We start from the raw sequence: 19,734 nt of genomic DNA, 5'->3' as shown, positions 1-19,734 counted from the left end.
AAGCATGCATGGACATATGTTTTCGTTTTTAAAACCCCTTGTTTAAAAGGAATCAAACACTAAATAAGAGTTCTTCTCTAGCTTATTTTTGGAACAAAGAGATAAATATTATTTGAAGTAGAGGGAGTAAGAGAAGAAGAACAAAAACTCTTCTCATGTATTTTAGAGAAAAGGAAAAACAAAAATAGCTCCTTCTTGTCTTGTTTTTAAGAGAGAAAAACCTCAACATTAACTCCTCTGTTTTTAGTGGATAAAAAGAGTAGGAGAGAAAAAGAGATAACAAGTTTTAAGGGGAATTTTTTTTTACAAGTTTTCTTCTTTCATTTCTCTCTGTGAGTTTTTTGTGTGAAACAAGGTGTTTTCACTAAGTTGTTTTTCACTGCCAAGTTCTTAGGGCGTTCTCTTGTATGCTACAAGAAGGAACGCTAGCGATAGTTGTATCCTGGAGGCAACTCGTCAAAGAAGCTATAACATCTCTCTGTTTAGAGGAGTAGCATGCGATATTGTCTTTAGGAAAGCGTATCTAATACGTACCTCTATCATTTTTGTCCCGCATGCTACTCGACGAGATTGATCCATCAAGTTTCTGCAAATAAAGCTAAGTATCTCTTGTTTTTATTCAATTTATTTTCATTACTGTGGTTACTAACCCAACAATCTAAAGACAATATCCTACTATATCTTTTGTAACAATACTAAATTGTTGAGAAATCAAACTACTAAGTTTAGTGAAAAGAGTCTTAAAGCATTTGACTTCAATAATATAAATTTAATGATTGATTGGTTTGTTTATAGTTGGTGTTGGACTAACTTTGGAAAACTAAAGATGTTCCTCTTTTTAGTGAAAAAAAATAATTAAAAGTTTGTTGAGCGGAAGAGTTGTGAGTTTTTCTCATAACTCATGAGGAATTTTGTTAAATCCTTTTAACAGGATGTAGTATACATCTTTTTTGATACCCTCACCAAATTTCGTAATTTTTGAAATTGTAAACGTATTGTTTTGTTATTTTACAAAAATAGTGAAAGAACAAAAGTTAAAGTTATATTGAGTTGTAGAGTTTTGGGTTTATCTCTTAACTAAAGAAGAGTTTTGTTGAATGCTTTTTACAACAACTATTAGACATATTTATTGTTCAACTTACCAAGTTTTATGATTTTTGGAGTCGTAAAAGTATTTTTTACATATTTTATAAAACTGTAAAATATTTCTGAAATTTCTGACGGGTAGAAAAAACTCCGCTGCATAATTAATTTTTTCGGGCATAACTATGAGTTTTTTAAAATGTTGATCTGAATAAGATATTTAGTTCTGGATCTTATATTTAAACTACTTTTTGATTTATCTAATTTGGATATGCGGTTTGAGAGATAAGTTATTTGAAAAATTGTTGTGCATGACTGTCCAGAAAATATGAAATGTGTGTAATCTCTTGATTATGTCTAGCAACTTTGAGCATATCATGGGAATCTGTAGTAGTGATTACTTTGAGGATATTTTGTAGATTTTTAATTCTCATGATAACTTAAGCATGTAGCTAGCAATCGATTCCTACGACATGAGCAATAATCTTTTGTAGAGGTAAATTTGTATTACTTTGTCAAGGAATAATATGATTTTGATAAGTTGTATATCAACTTTGTTTATATTCAAAATTACTTGGATCATATATGTTTTGTGTAACATCAATTTGCATAAATCACATGTTTGATTAATAATTGTGATGCAACAAGAAAATTGTGTGTTTAAATGAATATACAAAGCATTTGGTTTTAATTACCAATATTTTGTGACCTACTAATGATTGCTTGAATCTAATACTGAGGTACAATAACTTGATCCAACAAGAAGGTTGGTTAATGTTGGGAGTGCTAGAATGCGTTCTCCGGAAGAAACGTGTATGTCTTCTACCAAAAGTACTATGGTATGAAAGCAATTCTTTGAGAAACTCAACTATCAAAAACTATTGAAGGAAAAATAGGTAAAAAGATTACAGGTATGGACATCATCATTCTTCACATGTGCATTATGCTTTAAATATAATTTCCAATAGTTATCTCCATTACTATGAGATGTGATTTTGGAAATAATTTAATGTAATGCTTTGAACTGTTAGCATAATAGAACATGAGGAATTTAATAGATAAAGTGAAACTCGTATGCTATTAATTGATAATGAATACATAAACATGTTAAATCATAATGTTAGTAGAATACCATGATTTGATTATGCGGCGAGTGTTAAATGGCACAATATCACAGCATGTTAAGAAATCTCGATAATTGTGGGGGTGTAAAATAAAAAATATTTATACTGATCTCTCAAGAAGATTTTACAAAGTGAGCGACCTATTTTTTGTGTTCTTGACCTGTATACCTAAAATTTGGAGGTGTATTGGCTATTTCGCCTCCCAAGAAGATCAAAAATTTGACCTAAGATGATGGATTTTGTATTCCTAACCTATCCTAAGCATTCTTGTGCATATAGGTTAATGGTCATAATATTTGACATTGATAACATTGGTATGAACACTGTAGTGCAATCTAGGGATGCTTTGTTTTTTGATCATATAATTCCTTTGAGGATTGGACCTCGAAAAAGGGTCCATGACAGTCTCGCATATGTTTCTTCGACTAGTCAACCTCGTCTCAAGATGTTGAGGCTGGACATAGTAGAAGTAATAGAGTTAGAACTTAGACGAGTTTTAGCCTCGTAGAAGTGACCTTGATGGTAGAGTCTGGACACTGAACCCACAAGGAGGTTATATGTTCTTCCGAACAGCCTTCAAAAGGAGACCTTGGTAAGTGGGACTGTAAAGAGATACCTAACATGGTTATGGCTAAAGGTTATAACCAAAAATTAAGGAATAAATTTCTTTGACATTTATTCACCTGTCACTAGAATCACTTCTGTTAGGATGATGATTATTATTGATTTTATTCGTGATTTGAATATATACATCAGATGGATATTAAGATTGCAATTTAAATGGTGAATTAAATGTAGAAATTGATATACCTAAAGGTTTTTGTTGTGAGAACAAAACATGCAAATTGATTAAATTTCTGTATGGTTTGAAACAAGCACCTAAACAGAGGCATGAAAATTTGATCATGTGATGATATCTAGTGGTTTAAGATTAATAAATCTGATAAATGTCTTTACATTAAATCTGAGGATGATGCTTATGTTATTGTATGAATGCATGTTGATGATATGCTCATATTAAATAGTAACATTGTTTTTATTAATACCACTAAAAGTATGCTGGATGAGAATTTTGACATAAAAGACTTAGACCCTATTGATGTAATCATAGGGATAAAAGTCAGAGGTACGTTTGATGAATATAGTCTTAGTCAATTTCATTTTGCTGAAACCATATTAAAGAAGTTTAATCACGATGAGGATAAACCTGCTTGTACTCCTTGTGAACCCACTTTTAACTTGATAAAGAACAAGGGTGATGGTGTTTCTCAATTTGTGAGTATTCTTGCGTAATTAGCAGTCTTATATAATTGATTAATTGTATAAGACTTGGTATTGCTTACGTTGTGAGTAGTTTGAGCAGGTACTTGCAACCCTGAGCAAGATCACATGAATTATCTCAACATAGTTTTGCGCTAATTGAGAGGCACTTCAGAATTTTCCTTAAGTTTTAAGAAGAATCATGATGCGACGGAAGGGTGTTGTGATGCCAACTGGATGTAGGACTCAGATGAGTCAATATCCACTAGTGGGTACATCTTCACACTTGGAGGTGCGTCTGTGACATGGAAGATATACAAACAGACAAGTATAGCTCAATCCACTTTGAAGTCAGAGTTTATAGCTTCAGAGAAAGCACGAGATAGTGAAGCAACTACTTTCTACTGGTATTATCTGTCTTGACTTTGTAAGGTCCAAAAATAATATTGCAGTTCCTTTGACGAAAGGTTTATAAAGAAAGGTAGTTATATCTACATTGAAGGGGATGGGACTTAATCCCATAAAAATAAATCAGCATGAAGGATACTTAACCTTGTGAATGGATCTCCAAGATCAAGGTTCAATGAGACAACCAATTTATGGTGATATCGAGACAACACTATCTGTGTCCCTTTTTATGGTGTAACTGTGTGATAGTGCATCTTGTATGAGATAGGATGATCTATTAAGATCTTAATGAGTTCCATGGATTTGTTTAAACCGGGATGTGGCAGGACACTCTTGATGGACTCACCTATGTGGATGATGGAAGTAGGGCCGCTTCATATGAAAATTTGAGCTGATTCTCTAGAGTCATTCATTAAAATCGGGATTTAGCTAATGTCCAAAACGGGGCACAACTAGGGCTGCACATGGGACGGTACAGTCCGGGTTTCTTATGAAACCGGTACATGTACCTGGAGTTGACCGGGTCTTCATTTTGAGGACCGGTACCTGTACATGTACTTGGACCTGTACCTGTACATGTAACACCGGTCCGGTACAAGTCGGTACCGGGTTTTTACCCACTGCAGTTCTGTCTCCATCTAAAATCATTGATACTCAAAAAAAAATGTCCAAAATTCCAAATCCATTACAGTGATTAATCAATTTAAGAGATAATTTTGATCAAGTACTGAATCACAATGAAATAAATTCACACTTTTATGTGCATTCAACAAGATCAAGAGATAACAAAATCCATTACAGTAAGTAATTAATCAATCCATTAGAGCACAAACCCATCTATCCTCATCTCATGAACACCACAAATCCATCTCCACCTGAATCAAATTTCAATTTCATACATAACCCAACCTGTATTTCCTTCTTGACTTCAAATTCGTAGCCAAACCCTTCAATTCCATACACAACAACATCATTCTTTCATTGCAGCAACAATCCAGCATCAACAAACCCCAAATCTCCCAGAAATAAAATCACAAACCCTAACATGCAATTAGAGATGGTGAAGAAGAAGAAGTGATCATAGATCTAAAATCAATTGAACAATTTAAATAGACATGCAATTAATTGAACAAACCCTAAATCAGATGAATAAATTATTACCTTGACTTGTTATTGTTGATTGAATATTCAAGAGAAGTAAATCGATAACTGATTTTCTTCGTTGATGGTAACTGGTAAATGGTGGTGGTGGTGAAGAAGAAGGTGGTGTTGATGATCAGATCAACTGCTTCTTTTTAATTCACAACAAAAATTTCACCTTGCATGGTAGTGGTGAAGAAGAAGGTGGCGGTGGTGATTCTTGTTAAAAATACATGAACCATGGATTGTTCTTCATCCTTCAGTTGAGAAAACAAGAAAAAGAGGCAAGTAGAAAGAGTGAATGAAAGAAAGAACGAGTGAATGAGTTCTGTTCGCTAGATTATAAGATGTTATGAATACCTAGCACCAGTGGCTAGGGTTCTCTAATCTAGACGGCTATTATACACCGGGTTTCTGGGTCCGGTTCTGCCGGGAATAGGGTTAGAACCGGTACCTGTACACATATACAACCGGTTCTGAAATCCATTCCCAGTCCCAGTCCCGGCTACTCCGGTTCCGGTTAGGTTCCGGATCGTTTTTTTCGGTTCCTGACCGGTACAGGTAAAATGGACCGGGTCTTGTGCAGCCTTAGGCACAACCGCAAGAGCTTGGCAGCTTTCGTTGGAGACATCAAGCGTGGTTGTTATTTATGGATTGCATTCACTGTTGGCGGTTCAAGACATTGTGTTCACCGTTACAACAAGCAGTTCCTGTAACTTCTCACTAAGTTAAGGTTCAATCTTTACCACTCCTTGGCTTAATTTTGATGTTTTTTGTTTTCTCGTGTTTTATCAATATGTTTTACCATTCATGTGGGGGATTGTTGGAAAAACAAGTTTGGTTTTAAACAATTAAAAGTTTAATTTGGTTTGACCCGTAAACCTTTTGCTCCCTGACTTGTTTTTCAAGTGAATGCTTAAAACATTGGTCCTATTTTCACACAAGTTTACAAACATGAAGTACATGTTTCATTGTGTCACACAATCTTTAAGAAAAAGAATCCTTGATAATAGCGAGTCTTCTCGTTTTTGACGACAAATGATTTTTGGAACTTTGCAAAAGAAATTGAAAAAATCTGTTATCCATAGAGAAGGAAAAATACAATAATCATTATCTTCACACATGAATTCTGTTTGTCAACTGACAAAAGCATTGCACAACTTTTCTACTCACTTTATTCTTTTTCTAGTGTTTGAAGCCGCTTTCACGTTTTTCTATATCATTTTCTTAAGCATGCATGGACATATGTTCTCGTTTTTAAAACCTCTTGTTTAAAAGGAATCAAACACTAAATAAGAGTTCTTCTCTAGCTTATTTTTGGAACACACGGAGAAGTATTATTTGAAGTAGAGGGAGTAGGAGAAGAAGAACAAAAACTCTTCTCATGTATTTTAGAGAAAAGGAAAAACAAAAATAGCTCCTTCTTGTCTTGTTTTTAAGAGAGAAAAACCTCAACATTAACTCCCCTGTTTTTAGTGGAAAAAAGAGTAGGAGAGAAAAAGAGAATTTTTTTTTACAAGTTCTCTTCTTTCATTTCTCTATGTGAGTTTTTTGTGTGAAACAAGGTGTTTTCACTAGGTTGTTTTTCACTGCCAAGTTCTTATGGCGTTTTCTTGTATGTTACAAGAAGGAATGCTAACGATAGTTGTATCCTGGAGGCAACTCGTCAAAGAAGCTATAGCATTTCTCTATCATTTTTGTTCCGCATGCTACTCAACGAGATTCATCCATCAAGTTTCTACAAATAAAGCTAAGTATCTCTTGTTTTTATTCAATTTATTTTCATTATTGTTGTTATTAACCCAACACCACCACCATGGAAAATGATGGATGGTCCTATCATACCCAGAACATGTTCAAAGGTCCAATCAAATCCTATCAAGTCTAGAAGAAATATCATTTACGTTGTGCTTGTCTTATATAATAAACTGAACGCGTTGAAATTTTTTTAATATTAGTCTAAGAGTCTGGAACGGTTCTGTGAAATCACTCATATCAACTGGATTTTCAGGATTGCACTGGTGACCTTTTTATGAAGTTGATGGTGGCATGCTCATAATTATTGATGGTGGCAACAATAATTTAGCTTGTTGCAGATTTTTGAATCCGTGAAATGGCTATAACTAACTATTCACTTTACTTATACTGTATACAACCATATCAAACAATCAAAAATTATCCAAATAATAAACAGCCAAGTCACAAACAAAACATGGAATAAAAGGAAGCATCCAGAAAGTCACGAGAAAAGAAATCTCGTGTGGAACAAAACTTTTGATTGACATTTTATATCTATCCAAAACTAAGAAACAAAATAAGTTGTTACATTATAATCAAGAGACAGTACTAGCATCCTCCAAGCGAAAAACGTAACAACTGATGGCTAAACTAAAAATACATTATACCAAAACGCAATTACTTAATAAGCCTAATACGAATTCAGGTAAACCCTTTTCTTTTTCCGGAGTTATTAATTGAGTCCCTACTTATATTAACAACAATATTTTCATTGTCTTTCTCAAGCACAGAGTGACGAAAAACCTTTACCTCAATTTCAACAGTTGGCATTTTCTTTACATATCCATACCTTAAGCTCCCCTTCCTCACACAACATGAAATGGGTTTCTACGGCTTTAACGTACATACTTGTAAGAACTTAAAGACCCTAGGTATTAGTTGTGATTCTGATTGTTTAGCCTTTACACTCCCTTTTTCCACTTCTGCCTCATTTTACGGTACATAAAGATCTGAACCTAAAGGAGATAAAATACTTGAACTCGCTTCAATTAAAAAAGTCTTCCATGATTGAGGCAAACCCATATGTGGTCCCACTTGGAGCAAGATCGAGCCTTAATGCCTAGGAATTCACTTTCTTGGTTGTCCATGAACTTCTATATCAACAAAATTTGACATTATAGTATGTAAATCATCAGCTAAGTAATCTCATGTCTTTAGCATACCTTCCGATAAAGTCTCAAGTAATCATAAGTGTTGTTTTGGCTACTGCGGGATAGGTTAGATAAGGTTCACATATATCCTTGGTAAACTATCAAAAGCTGGTGAACCTTTAACTTCCTGGGTACACTGGTTTTCTTATTATGATTACTTCAAGGGATTAATCATAGTAAACTACAGTATGACCACTAGCAAGGAAACTCACTTCTTGTTTATCCTTCAACGAGATTAATAAGACGAAAACAAAATCTCTCAATTCAATCAAAATGACCCCACAATGAAGTTAAAGGGAACGTAAAAGGGATTAGGATCTTTAACTATTAGAGATGAAGTAGAAAAGATACTACTCACTTGCATTATAATGATTTTATAAGTCATCATTTAAATATCAAAATAAACACTTTTCTTGACGACAAATACAATCACATTGTTCTGCAAAATGTATATCAGTCTTAGGGTGTATGCAGCTGAAATACTCAGAGTGTTTTATAAATATTTACAACCTTCCACTATGCGAGACAGTGATATATATCATCCAAATACACCTTTAGGCAGTACAAAAGGCATATAATTCACCTCTCTATATGCGATAAAGATCGCCCACAGAACTAATTCATTGGAAATTGCTTCGACGCAAACAATTCATTTCCTTTGGGTAAGGGTTATTCATCTCTAGACAAGTCCTATGAATCATTCTGTCCTACATAGTCCACACATAAACAAACTAGACACCTTTGGGCAGTACAAGTAGTTTACTGTTTATTGGCACACACTTATGATCTAAATGGTTAGAAACCAAATTCAAGAAAGGACAATTTTATACAAGTCAGACACCTTTGGGCAAGACTTAACTTGTAAAAATTATGCACTCTCGAATGATCACTTTAGTGGTAATCCATAACCCAATATAGGATACCTCTCTTTAGTCATAATAGTTACTGAACATACATATCAATATATGTACTTCATGACATCATATTAAGATCATATTAACATAGAAAATAATCATATTTCTTTAATTTAGTGTATGCAAAACCTTAACAATGAGAAGTATGGATTCATATAAAACAAACGTGAAATCAGATTCTTAATCTAGGGCACAACCTAGCTCCTGATACCACTGTAGGAAATTCCAGTATATACAAACCAACACAAGTAATAAAGCATCTTGCCAAAGATTAAGATCATGATTTGACGAGCATAAGTATTCTTGTTACATACCCGATAGTTAGCGCCAGAGATATCAAAAACAAACAAAAAAAAACAACGAAGATCAGCAACGGAAGTTGAAGATGAAATCTTCCCTTATCTTTCTTAGTTTGCCGTATATGTTTTACGTATGACAAGTTAGATGAGAGGAGGGACTCCCCTCTTTATACTTTTACTAATCCTTACCCATTACGAGAGTCTACCAGAAAGATATCTTCTCTTTCGATCAAAAAAAAAAGAATCTACCAGAATAGGATAACACCCACCCATCTGAATATTTATCTCACCGTTTTAACAGGGATACGTATCGGGTTATCCGAAATTATCCCTTATCTCTTTATCGTACCAAAGTGACTCATGATCCAGGTTTTAGCAAACACACATGTTTAGTATTGACCACATGTAGAAATTCTTACACGTAATGCCATGTCAAAATGGCCCCTGTCTGGCGTAGGCACATCACAACTATGAAACAAAAAATGCGAAGTGTATATTCTTCTTGCCAAGGGAATAACTACAGGGTCAAACCCACAAAACAAAAAGAGTTAATTAGTATCTGGGTCCTAGATTTTGGTACGGTAGAGAATTTGGATCCTAAGTTTGTCCGTTTTTGAGTTTGGGTCGTTGACCCGTTAATTAGCTACGGATTCCGGTCAAACCGTTAGGTGAAAGTAAACGTCAAGCAGGAAGTGTCTTAGTTTCATGTTTTAATCCTGTTATATCATTTGAATAAAACGGCCAAGATCCACGTGAGGCGAGGGATTCAAGTCTGGTGACTGGAGCTGCTAAAGAATATGTTATTTTTATTACCAATTCACGGTTGTTTCCGATTCGCATTTGATCATTCATAGAGATGTTAAATCTAATGATATCTTACTTGATTCCGATTATGAAAACCATGTTGATGATATTGGTCTTGCCAAATTCTTGATTGATTTTGGTGCTCCTTAGTGTATGCCTTCCATTACTGGCTCACATTGCACCAGGTTACCAAAAAAAAAAAAACACAGGTTAATGATATCTCACTTATCTCCTAATGATATAATTGACAAATGCATTATAACATTTTATAAGCTCTTAACATTTGGTTGGTCGTGAATTAGAGTTCATCTTGGTTTCAGGAGAAGTTTCTTGACGACAAAACAATTAACAAATACTGTATTTGCCGTTGGTTTTGTGATGAATAGTTATGGATCCATACGTATTCAGAGTTCTGAATGGTTTATGAATTTAGGTTTGTTTTAGAAACTCAAATTTGCAGCAAAGGTGAAGTAAAAAGGGTAAGCAAATTCAGCAAAAGAGGTACATCTATATGAACTGCAGGAAGCATACAAAATGTTCGACAAAAAGCCTCAAATAAACAGCAGGAACTCTTCATCACCAGCATCAGTCTGGGTCGAGCTAATTGTCTTCACCTTTCTTGAGGAATACCCATTAAGTGCAGTGAATTTGTTTAGGGTGGCAATGCTATGTGGAAAAAAATCAAATTTTGGGAAAGACCTACAATAAGGGAAGTACCTTTAACCCAAATATGATTTTGACTAAAATCGTTTGTTGGATTATTTTTGACTAACGGTCAACGACCCAAACTCAAAGATGGATAAACTTATAACCCAAATCTTCTACCGTACCAAAATCTATGACCCAAATACTAATTAACTCAAACAAAAACATAGTTGGAAGCAAAGTGAGTTATTTGGGGTATTACGTTATTTGCCTTAGTATCACAATGAGATGATGTCAGGTATTAACAGTGCAGTTCGGACCTCTAAACTAGTGTTTCGGGTGGTGGTGGACTGGTGGTCCTCTTCCTGCCTATCCCATACTAGGCGGACCACTTAGGGATGAGTGATACTTATTTTATATTCCATCATACAGGTCCCAACACTTTCCTACTTTTGGGAACCTTTGTGGTGCTCATATCTTCTCCTTTGAATCAAATCTGAGCAGAAAACGATCTAAAGGGTTAGGGTTTTCAATTTTGTGTCTTGGAGAAATGTCAGGCTCAATAATTTTTTAATCCTTTACGAATTCGCCCGAATTGAGTGAAACTAAACTTCCAACAAAATACGTGGCACAAATATATATTCCGGTATGCAGGGGATGTCCAAAGTCACAAGTCTTCTGCCTTTGGGGTCATATGACACCAAATAATCCTTCGTTAGTAAACGTTCACCCTTTCATAGAATCTCTCCAATCTTGAGATACCGCACTAATTTCTTAAATCATGTTTCATATTCCGAAATGGTGAAAAGTTTGGTCCAGGACTACAACATTTTGATTTTTATTCTTGGACAACGCAGGGGCGCTAATCCGGAGCTGGCGAGTTTCAAACTACTGATATAATCTTTCATCACCCAGAAATCAAATTTGCCCCGACATGTAGGATTAACTAATAGGTAAAGGTCCTCTCAGAGAACCCCCACTTCCATATAATCATAGAACTTATATTGGCCTTCTAGCAACTGGGTATTTGGGATTCCTTTAAGGTTCGATCTTCAATTATATGGAACGAAACTATAACTTCATGGTTCCTCACCCCATGAATAATTCCATTTAAAGGCTTCATAGAAAACTGAACACGAAATATATCATAAGGTATGTCTCCGATTGTATTCCATGAATTTGGACGTAATCTGCTAACCCAAAACTTCAGAACAACCATCCCCAGCAACTATTAATAACAACTTGTAATCATCAATTTTCCAATCCTAACAAACCCAATATCTGGAATACGAGTTTCTGTTAAAGGATTCGTGATATTTTATGTGTGTGTATTCTCGAGTTGATGGATTCCACAAGTAGGTCCTATCCTCAAAGTCAAGTAAGCCGATTACACCGTCACATGAAACAATATCCTATAGAGGATCACCGTCATCTATAATTGGATCATATTCAGGAGGGGTGTACGATTTAACAGCCATATGGTTAGATGTGGATTTTACATTAAAACCTATAGTGTTCTCCAACTTTATTTTGACAAGATCACCGAACTTCCTGGTTGTTGAGATTATTAGTCCCACATTGTCAGGGTTATCTAAAATCCCGCGGTTTATAATCTATAGGTCCACTCCACTCATTGCCAATTTGTTTTGAGTTGGATGTCCATATTCTAATATGGTATCAGAGCAGGATATTTACGACGAGTCATTTGACCGCGCCTTTACTGCGCGTCACTCGATTTATTGTCCACGTGTTAGACCCGACGAGGCTACACGTTAGGGGCGTGTTAAGATTATTAGTCCCACATTGTCTGGGTATCTAAGATCCTGTAGTTTATAATCCTTAGGGCCACTCCACTCATTGCCAATTGGTTTTGAGTTGGATGCCCATACTCTAACATGGTAAATAGCCTGTTCTGATACCATATTAAGATATGGGCATCCAACTCAAAACCAATTGGCGATGAGTGGAGAGGCCCTAAGGATTATATTTAAGTTAATTATTGTTAAACAAGCAATGTGGGACTATTGTCCTTCCACACGCCCCCCTCACATGTAAGGCCAGTCATTCGGCCTAACACGTGTGGGTCATGGGTGTGCAGGTGACATTCGATCACGGTCCACCCCACGTATATGTAGGCCTGTCAATGTATGTCTGATATCCGAAATCCGTTTCCGAGTATTCGGGATCCTATAGGATTTTATCCGTTTTATCGGATATCAGATATCGGATATCGAATATAGATATTTATCGGATATTTCTTCCTTAACCTATCGGAATCGGATTAGGCTCTATCTGTTTGGTTAATATCCGATATCCGATAGAACATGGATTTATTTGTGATTTACCCTAACCATATTAATGATTTATTTGTGGTTTACCCTAATATCCGATATCCGATACAAATATCCGATATCCGGTATAAATACCCGATATGAAGTGTTTGAAAAATTGAACTTAAATTTCAATTATGAACATGTTTTAAAGGGTTTTTAACATTTTTTTTCATAACCGGATATTATCGGATAAATATCTGATATCCGATAGCTTAGCCTATCGGAATCGATATCTGATTTTGATATCCTATAGGATATTATCGGATATCGAATATCTGATAGTGCTTAACCTGTCGGATATCGGATTTCTGAATATCCGACGGATATTCTTCCATTGACAGGCCTACGTACAGGTCATACGAGTGACCAGTCATTCGGTCACGGGTGCACATGTGACCAGTCATTCGGTCAGGGTATCCACTAATTCGGCCTACACCCCGCATACGGGCCTAGCTCTGATACCATGTTAAAGCTTGCGCGCATCCAACTCAAAACCAATTTCCAAATAGTGGAGCGGCCCTTCCATATTATATTTAAGTTAATTATGGGGATATTAACAATGTGGGACTATTTTCCTTCCATACTCCCCCTCAGGTGTGTAAGGCCAGTAACTCGGCCTAACACGTGGACCTACGTACGTAATGACCAAAGTCAGGTCTTGGGTACATAAGTGACACATCGTTCAAGGTAATAATAATGGCCAGAATCGGACTTGCACCCCACGTACGAGACTAGATCTGATACCATGTTAAAGTCTGCGGGCATCCAACTCAAAACCAATTGGCAATGAGTGGAGCGACCCTTCATATTATATTTAAGTTAATTATGGGGATATTAGCAATGTGGGACTATTGTCCATCCATATTCTAATATGGATGCTCGTACACTTTAACATGGTATCAGAGCTAGGCCCATACGCAGGGTATAGGCCTGATTTTTGGCATTATTATTTACCGTGACCGATTTTTCACTTGTGCACCAATGACCCGACTTTGATCATTACGTATGTGGTCCACGTACGTGTTAGGCCGAGTTAATAACCGTACACGTGAAGGGGCGTGTGGAAGGAAAATAGTCCCACATCGCTTATTTCCACATAATTAACTTAAAATATAATATGTAAGGACCTCTCCACTCATCGCCAATTGGTTTTGAGTTGGATGCTCATATTCTAATATGGTAGCAGAGAAGGCTATTTGTGACGAGTTATTTGTGACCGCGTCTTTATTTTGCGTCACCCGATTTTATTTTCCACGTGTTAGACCCAACTAGGCTACACGTGTGTGGGCGTGTTTAGATTATTAGTCCCACATTGTCCGGGATATCTAAAATCCCGCGGTTTATAATATATAGGGCCACTTTACTCATTGCCAATTGGTTTTGAGTTGGATTCCCATATTCTAATACCGGTGAACCTCAAGTGAAATTTCATGTTACCTCTGAAAGCATACATCTACCAGAAGTTTTTATGTAATAAACCTGATGGTGAAAGAAATATTTGGGACTCAAGGAAAAGAAAAAATAAAAGTTCACCTAATCTATGTATTACTAGTTTCAGCGTAGTCCTAAACCTATAAATAGTCACCTAGAGTGCTTGTAGAGGATACATCAGAAGATTAGAGAAATTACAGGAAGAAAAAAAACAAAGAATAAGGAAAAACACCCAGGGCATAATTTCCTAAAAGGTAAACGTTGTAATATTCTTTCGAACAAGTAATAAAGATTAGAGTTTTCTATTGCTTACCGCTTGTGTTGTTTCTCAACTTTTGACGCTATCCTGAGTCTAACAAATCAGGGTCTAGAAACTAATAGTGGTATTTATAGATAGAAGGTAATTAAACAATGTTTCCGGCGATGAATGGAAGGGCTTTGATCCAAGGGTAACGAGATATTACCATTAGATCAGGATATATATTGACAAAAAAAGAAGAGTTTCGATCGGTTCGTCATCCTCATATCCACAAGGCAAGACCATGGAAAAATTAGAGGAAGATATGGAAATCATGAAAAGTGATCTGGAAGAGATGAAATCAATGAAGGATGATCTAGTTGCTTTAACGAAGATGATGAAAGGATTACAACCTACACAATCCAAATCTGATTCAACACATAATAGGGAAAGACAACCAAGTTTTGCTGACAATAAGTCATTCAAAGTAGAGGAAACAATCTAAATCCATGCGTACAACGGGGATTTAAACCCAGAAAAGATGGATGGTTGGGTCAAATCCTTAGAGATTTATTTCAGCACCAAGGGGTTTACCGAGGAGCAAAGGGTAAGTTTCGCTAGACTTAGACTTGATGGTCATGCTCTTATTTGGTGAGAGAAATATACATGAGGTTTAGATACTCCAGTGAAAACATGGCAGCAGTTTACAACTACTATCCAAAATCAGTTTTACCCAATTGGTTATAAAGAACGATTGCGCGAACAATGACAATTCTTGCGACAAGTGAAAGGGAAAAACGTGCAAGAATACACCACTGATTTTAAAAGCAAGTTATAGCATTGAATGTGAACATGATAGATCCATAAACCATTGAGAAGTATAAAGGGGGATTACCTTTTGCTATAAGGATATAATTGGCATTATTCTCAGTGATTGACATTGACGATTCTTGCAAGAAAGCTACGTATATTGAGATGAAGAATCAACCCTGTGGAGAAAGGCAATCAAGAAACGAATGAGAGATTGTGAACACTTCTCATAAAGAGGGAAGGTGTTAGAGAAAAGCTCGATTAAACCCATCAAGCGATGGTATGTCAAGTTTGGTTGTCATATTTTAGTGAATCAAAACTCATCTAAGAGTCACTTGATTATGTACTAGAGACAACTTCGTATAGGTTAGACTAGAAAGTCTAGGAATATGAGACATACAAGTATTACTCGAAGACCTGAAGAATGTGAAGAAATAACTAGCTACAACGACGACATCATCCTTCCTCTTGAGGTTGATAATATTGACTTGAACTATTTCATTCCCAACATATCTTTCAAGTCGTGATATACTGAAAACATAACTGCGGAGCTGTGAATGAATATTTTACTCTAGTAGTGAGACATGATCATATGATCATAATATTAAGGAATTAGACTATGAAGTGTAATGCTTATCTTTTGAACTTCGTAGATATGACATCGACATAATCTTATGAATGTTATTGTGATTATGTGTATGGATAAAGATGAAGATTTCATCCTAGGAAACAATGTTTTACATTTGTGTAAATAAAGTACATTCAGGAACTTATTTTATGAATCGAAAGGGTGGAATGTGGTATTACTCATCTTGGAAGGCGAATCATTTTTTTTTCCCGATAGTATGTTTTTCAAAATGTATTTTCAGTTTTTCTTCTAACATAATCACCACTCAAAATGATTATTGCAAGTTAGGTTGTGCTGTTTCAAAGTGCATCAAGAAAATCACTTCGCAAGATACATGAGGAGATGAAGTTGAATATCAACAACCTAAAAACCTCACGCCATCTCTCACTCTACGTCGAGAGTTGCGGAAACCTCCTCTCTCGTTCGCCGGTGAACAAAACCCTCGCTCCTGATCGGCTGAAAAGCAACTTATACTTCCTACATTTCATAGTCGTTAATTTTTAATAGAATTGTCTCGATCTGACGCTCCAAATCGAGAGATAGCTTAGCAGATTCTTACACCGCGTTTACATGATTTTAATAAAATCTGGACCCTCGGATTGGCTGTAGAAAAAAATGGAAAAAAAAACGTGGATGTTTGTATAGATAAAAATATAACATTTTGAGGAAAAAAATCGGTGAATTTTAAAAAGAATCTGTGAATTTTCATATTTAAAAAAATAATATATTAAAGTATCCAAAATCGAGAATAAGATCTAAGAACTTCCAAAAATAATATATTCGTGAACTTTTTTTAAACTTTTCTGATCTTATTTATGTACACTGATAAAAAGTTAATATTGGAATCTTTTTATTTTATTTTCTCTAGATTTAAATCAAGATACGTTTGAGTATTTTCATTACTATATTTTAGTTGAAAAATCTGAAAACTTCCGAAAATATGTTTTGGCAGACATATTTACAGGGGTGTATTGGATTAGGATTTAGATAGATATCTAACAATTCTAAAAACTCTTAGGTATTCAATTAGGATATGCCAGGATTCATGAAATATCGGAGGTATTCAATTAGGATATGTCGGGAATCTTTAAATATCCGAGGTATTCAATTCATTTAAGATTTCTTAGGATAGTTGAGGAGAAGGATATATCAGGATTGTTATGGATATTTGTAGGCAAATTATGCATATTATTATCTCATTATAATCTCAACCCAGACCACAAGAGTTACACGAATTGTAGTGGACAATTTTTTTTTATCACATCATATTATGTCTTTTCCCCACCACTACCACACACCACCAACCAACACTAGCACCACCATCTCCGACCACCAACAACCACCCACCACTACTAACCACCACCATCACCACCACACACCACCAACACTAGCGCCACCACCACCAACAAGTGCCACCACCACCAACAACCACCCACCACTACTAACCACCACCATCACCACCACACACCACCAACACTAGCGCCACCACCACCAACAAGTGCCACCACCAACAACAACCACCACTGTCGACCATCGTCACCGACCACCACCAACAACAACCACCTCCACCACTACAAATACCACACACCACCAGCCCCACACACCACCACCAGCCCCTCAATTTTATTGATGGTTTTTTTTTTTGAAAGGGAAAGATGATCTTCACTTCTTATAAATCTAAATTAATCTTAACTCAATCCAATATAATCCAAATTATATATCTATAAAGAAACCTTATAAATCTACTAGATTCAGATAAATTAGTATCATTTCTTATCCATATAAATCCTGATCCAATACACACCTATTAGTGATTCTTTCATCGAGAGTTAATGGAAAAGGTTGGAAATTCCGTGGAGTCTAAGTTTTCTCGATTCTAATCAATGGTTGATGGTAACATTGGTAAGTAAGTACGTCTAATAACGTAGCAGAATCTGTGAATGGTTAATTATATGTGACAAGTATTTCTCAAATACTAAACTTTCCTTTGGCGTCCGTTTATATGAACTATAAAGTATTCGAAGAAAATCCAAATCCCGTTCTTTCCTAGTCGCTTCTCTCTTCTATGATTTTTGTATAATCTGTATTTTTTCAGGTACAAAACTAATTTAGGGTTTTCCTTTTGGGTTCTAAACCGTATATTGTATCTCGGGTTTAAAAATTAATGCTTAGATATTTAGGTTGTTTATATCGTTTTGTTTGGCTTGGTTTGTTCTGTATGATTTCTGCGTTGTTGATGTTAATGATCTATGTTGATTCGTAGTTTTAACCAATTTTTCTGATTTTTGTTTGAATGTATGTTCTGATATGTTATTGATTTCCTGTATTACTCATTTTCATCGATGTTACAGGTGATAATAGGTAAATTCCAAGATTGAGTACTATCTGATTGGTAAGTTTACGTATTTTCTCTGGGTTTTTTTTTGGCATAATCTAATTTTTGTTCGGCAGTCTTCAGTATTTGTTATACGATTTTAGAAAAGTTCAGTTTCGTGGAGTCTGAAAAGGCTTTATTGGCTGTGCCAAGTACCGAAATCGTGTATAGTTGTTCTGCTTTTGCTCATATTAGAACATCACATCTTGCAGACCTATTTTTTCACCACCAATTCGTAATGCAGTGCTTATTACTTTTTGTTCTCATGGAAATATTGTTTTTATTGAATATATAGCAGTTCAGAACAGCAAGGAGACAAGGTGTTTCAACAAAATAATAATTAGGTGAACAGAACTTGAAAATAGGAATAGGTAACAACTCTTACTGTTGTTGTTTTGCAGGGTGAAAATAGATTAAAACTTTCCTTTAAACTGGTGTTGTTTCTCTATGGGATAAATAAGATTATTAGACCGCATCAAAAAAATTGTCAAAGGTTGATGCCTTTTGATTGTCGATTATGCTACTCCGTTTCTAAGTTTGTGTACTTTGGTTTCATATTGGTAAATTACTATTATTTGTTGACGAGGATTTGAAACTGAAATTCTTTAACAGTTTTTGTTTATCGTAATTGAGGCTACGTCTTATAAAGACTGAAAATTAACTAATGAGATTTATGAGGGATATTTAGTTTGGTTAAGTAATTCTCATTATAACAAGATTTCTGATGTGATTCCTGGCTTTTACATTTCTTAACTAGCTTTATTTCCAGTGGTGTTTAATATGGTTTTTGATGTCATCCAATTCTTATCATTTTGATGGCAGAACCATCAAATGTATCGGCGCCGAGACTGCAAGAGTACTTGCAATACATGGAGTTTAAGTAGTTATCCCAGTGAGGAATATAGTTGAACATATTTTACAGTCGGTAAGCAGATATAGCAGGAAACTATGCACCAACCAGCCAAATAAACCAATGTCAACTGTGGGTGCGTTGATGCATTTTCTTTTAATACATACTTCTATGTGCGGGGGGATTACGTATCGTTCTTTTCCCCGATTTGAGAAAGCCGGCCCTAATATTTTCTTCTACTCTTCTTCTTTTTTTCTCTTTAACCTTACAAAATTCTTATTGCTTTTCTTACCTACTCATATGTATCTGTAATCTCTAATGCTAATATGTTCATATTTTTGTTACTATCATATCATTAGTTAACTGGAACCAATTTTCGTAGGTTGGGGTTTGTTGCTACTGTAATAATAAAACACTCAGAGAAAAATGTTAGAAGAAAAATGAG

At 35.4% G+C, this 19,734-nt stretch overlaps 1 long non-coding RNA gene across 1 annotated transcript; it reads left to right on the top strand.

Annotated features, from left to right (window-relative positions):
* The first annotated feature begins 17,858 nt into the window (after window positions 1-17,858).
* LOC113362190 lies at window positions 17,859-19,305 on the top strand. Its single transcript, XR_003365599.1, has 3 exons — window positions 17,859-17,967; window positions 18,417-18,457; window positions 19,262-19,305. It is a non-coding gene; the product is annotated as an uncharacterized LOC113362190 (long non-coding RNA).
* The last annotated feature ends 429 nt before the right edge of the window (window positions 19,306-19,734 follow it).

Source organism: Papaver somniferum, chromosome 3, assembly GCF_003573695.1.
Source record: "Papaver somniferum cultivar HN1 chromosome 3, ASM357369v1, whole genome shotgun sequence".
In the NCBI taxonomy this organism is placed as follows: Eukaryota; Viridiplantae; Streptophyta; class Magnoliopsida; order Ranunculales; family Papaveraceae; genus Papaver; species Papaver somniferum.
This window is presented reverse-complemented; position numbering and strand designations above follow the sequence as displayed.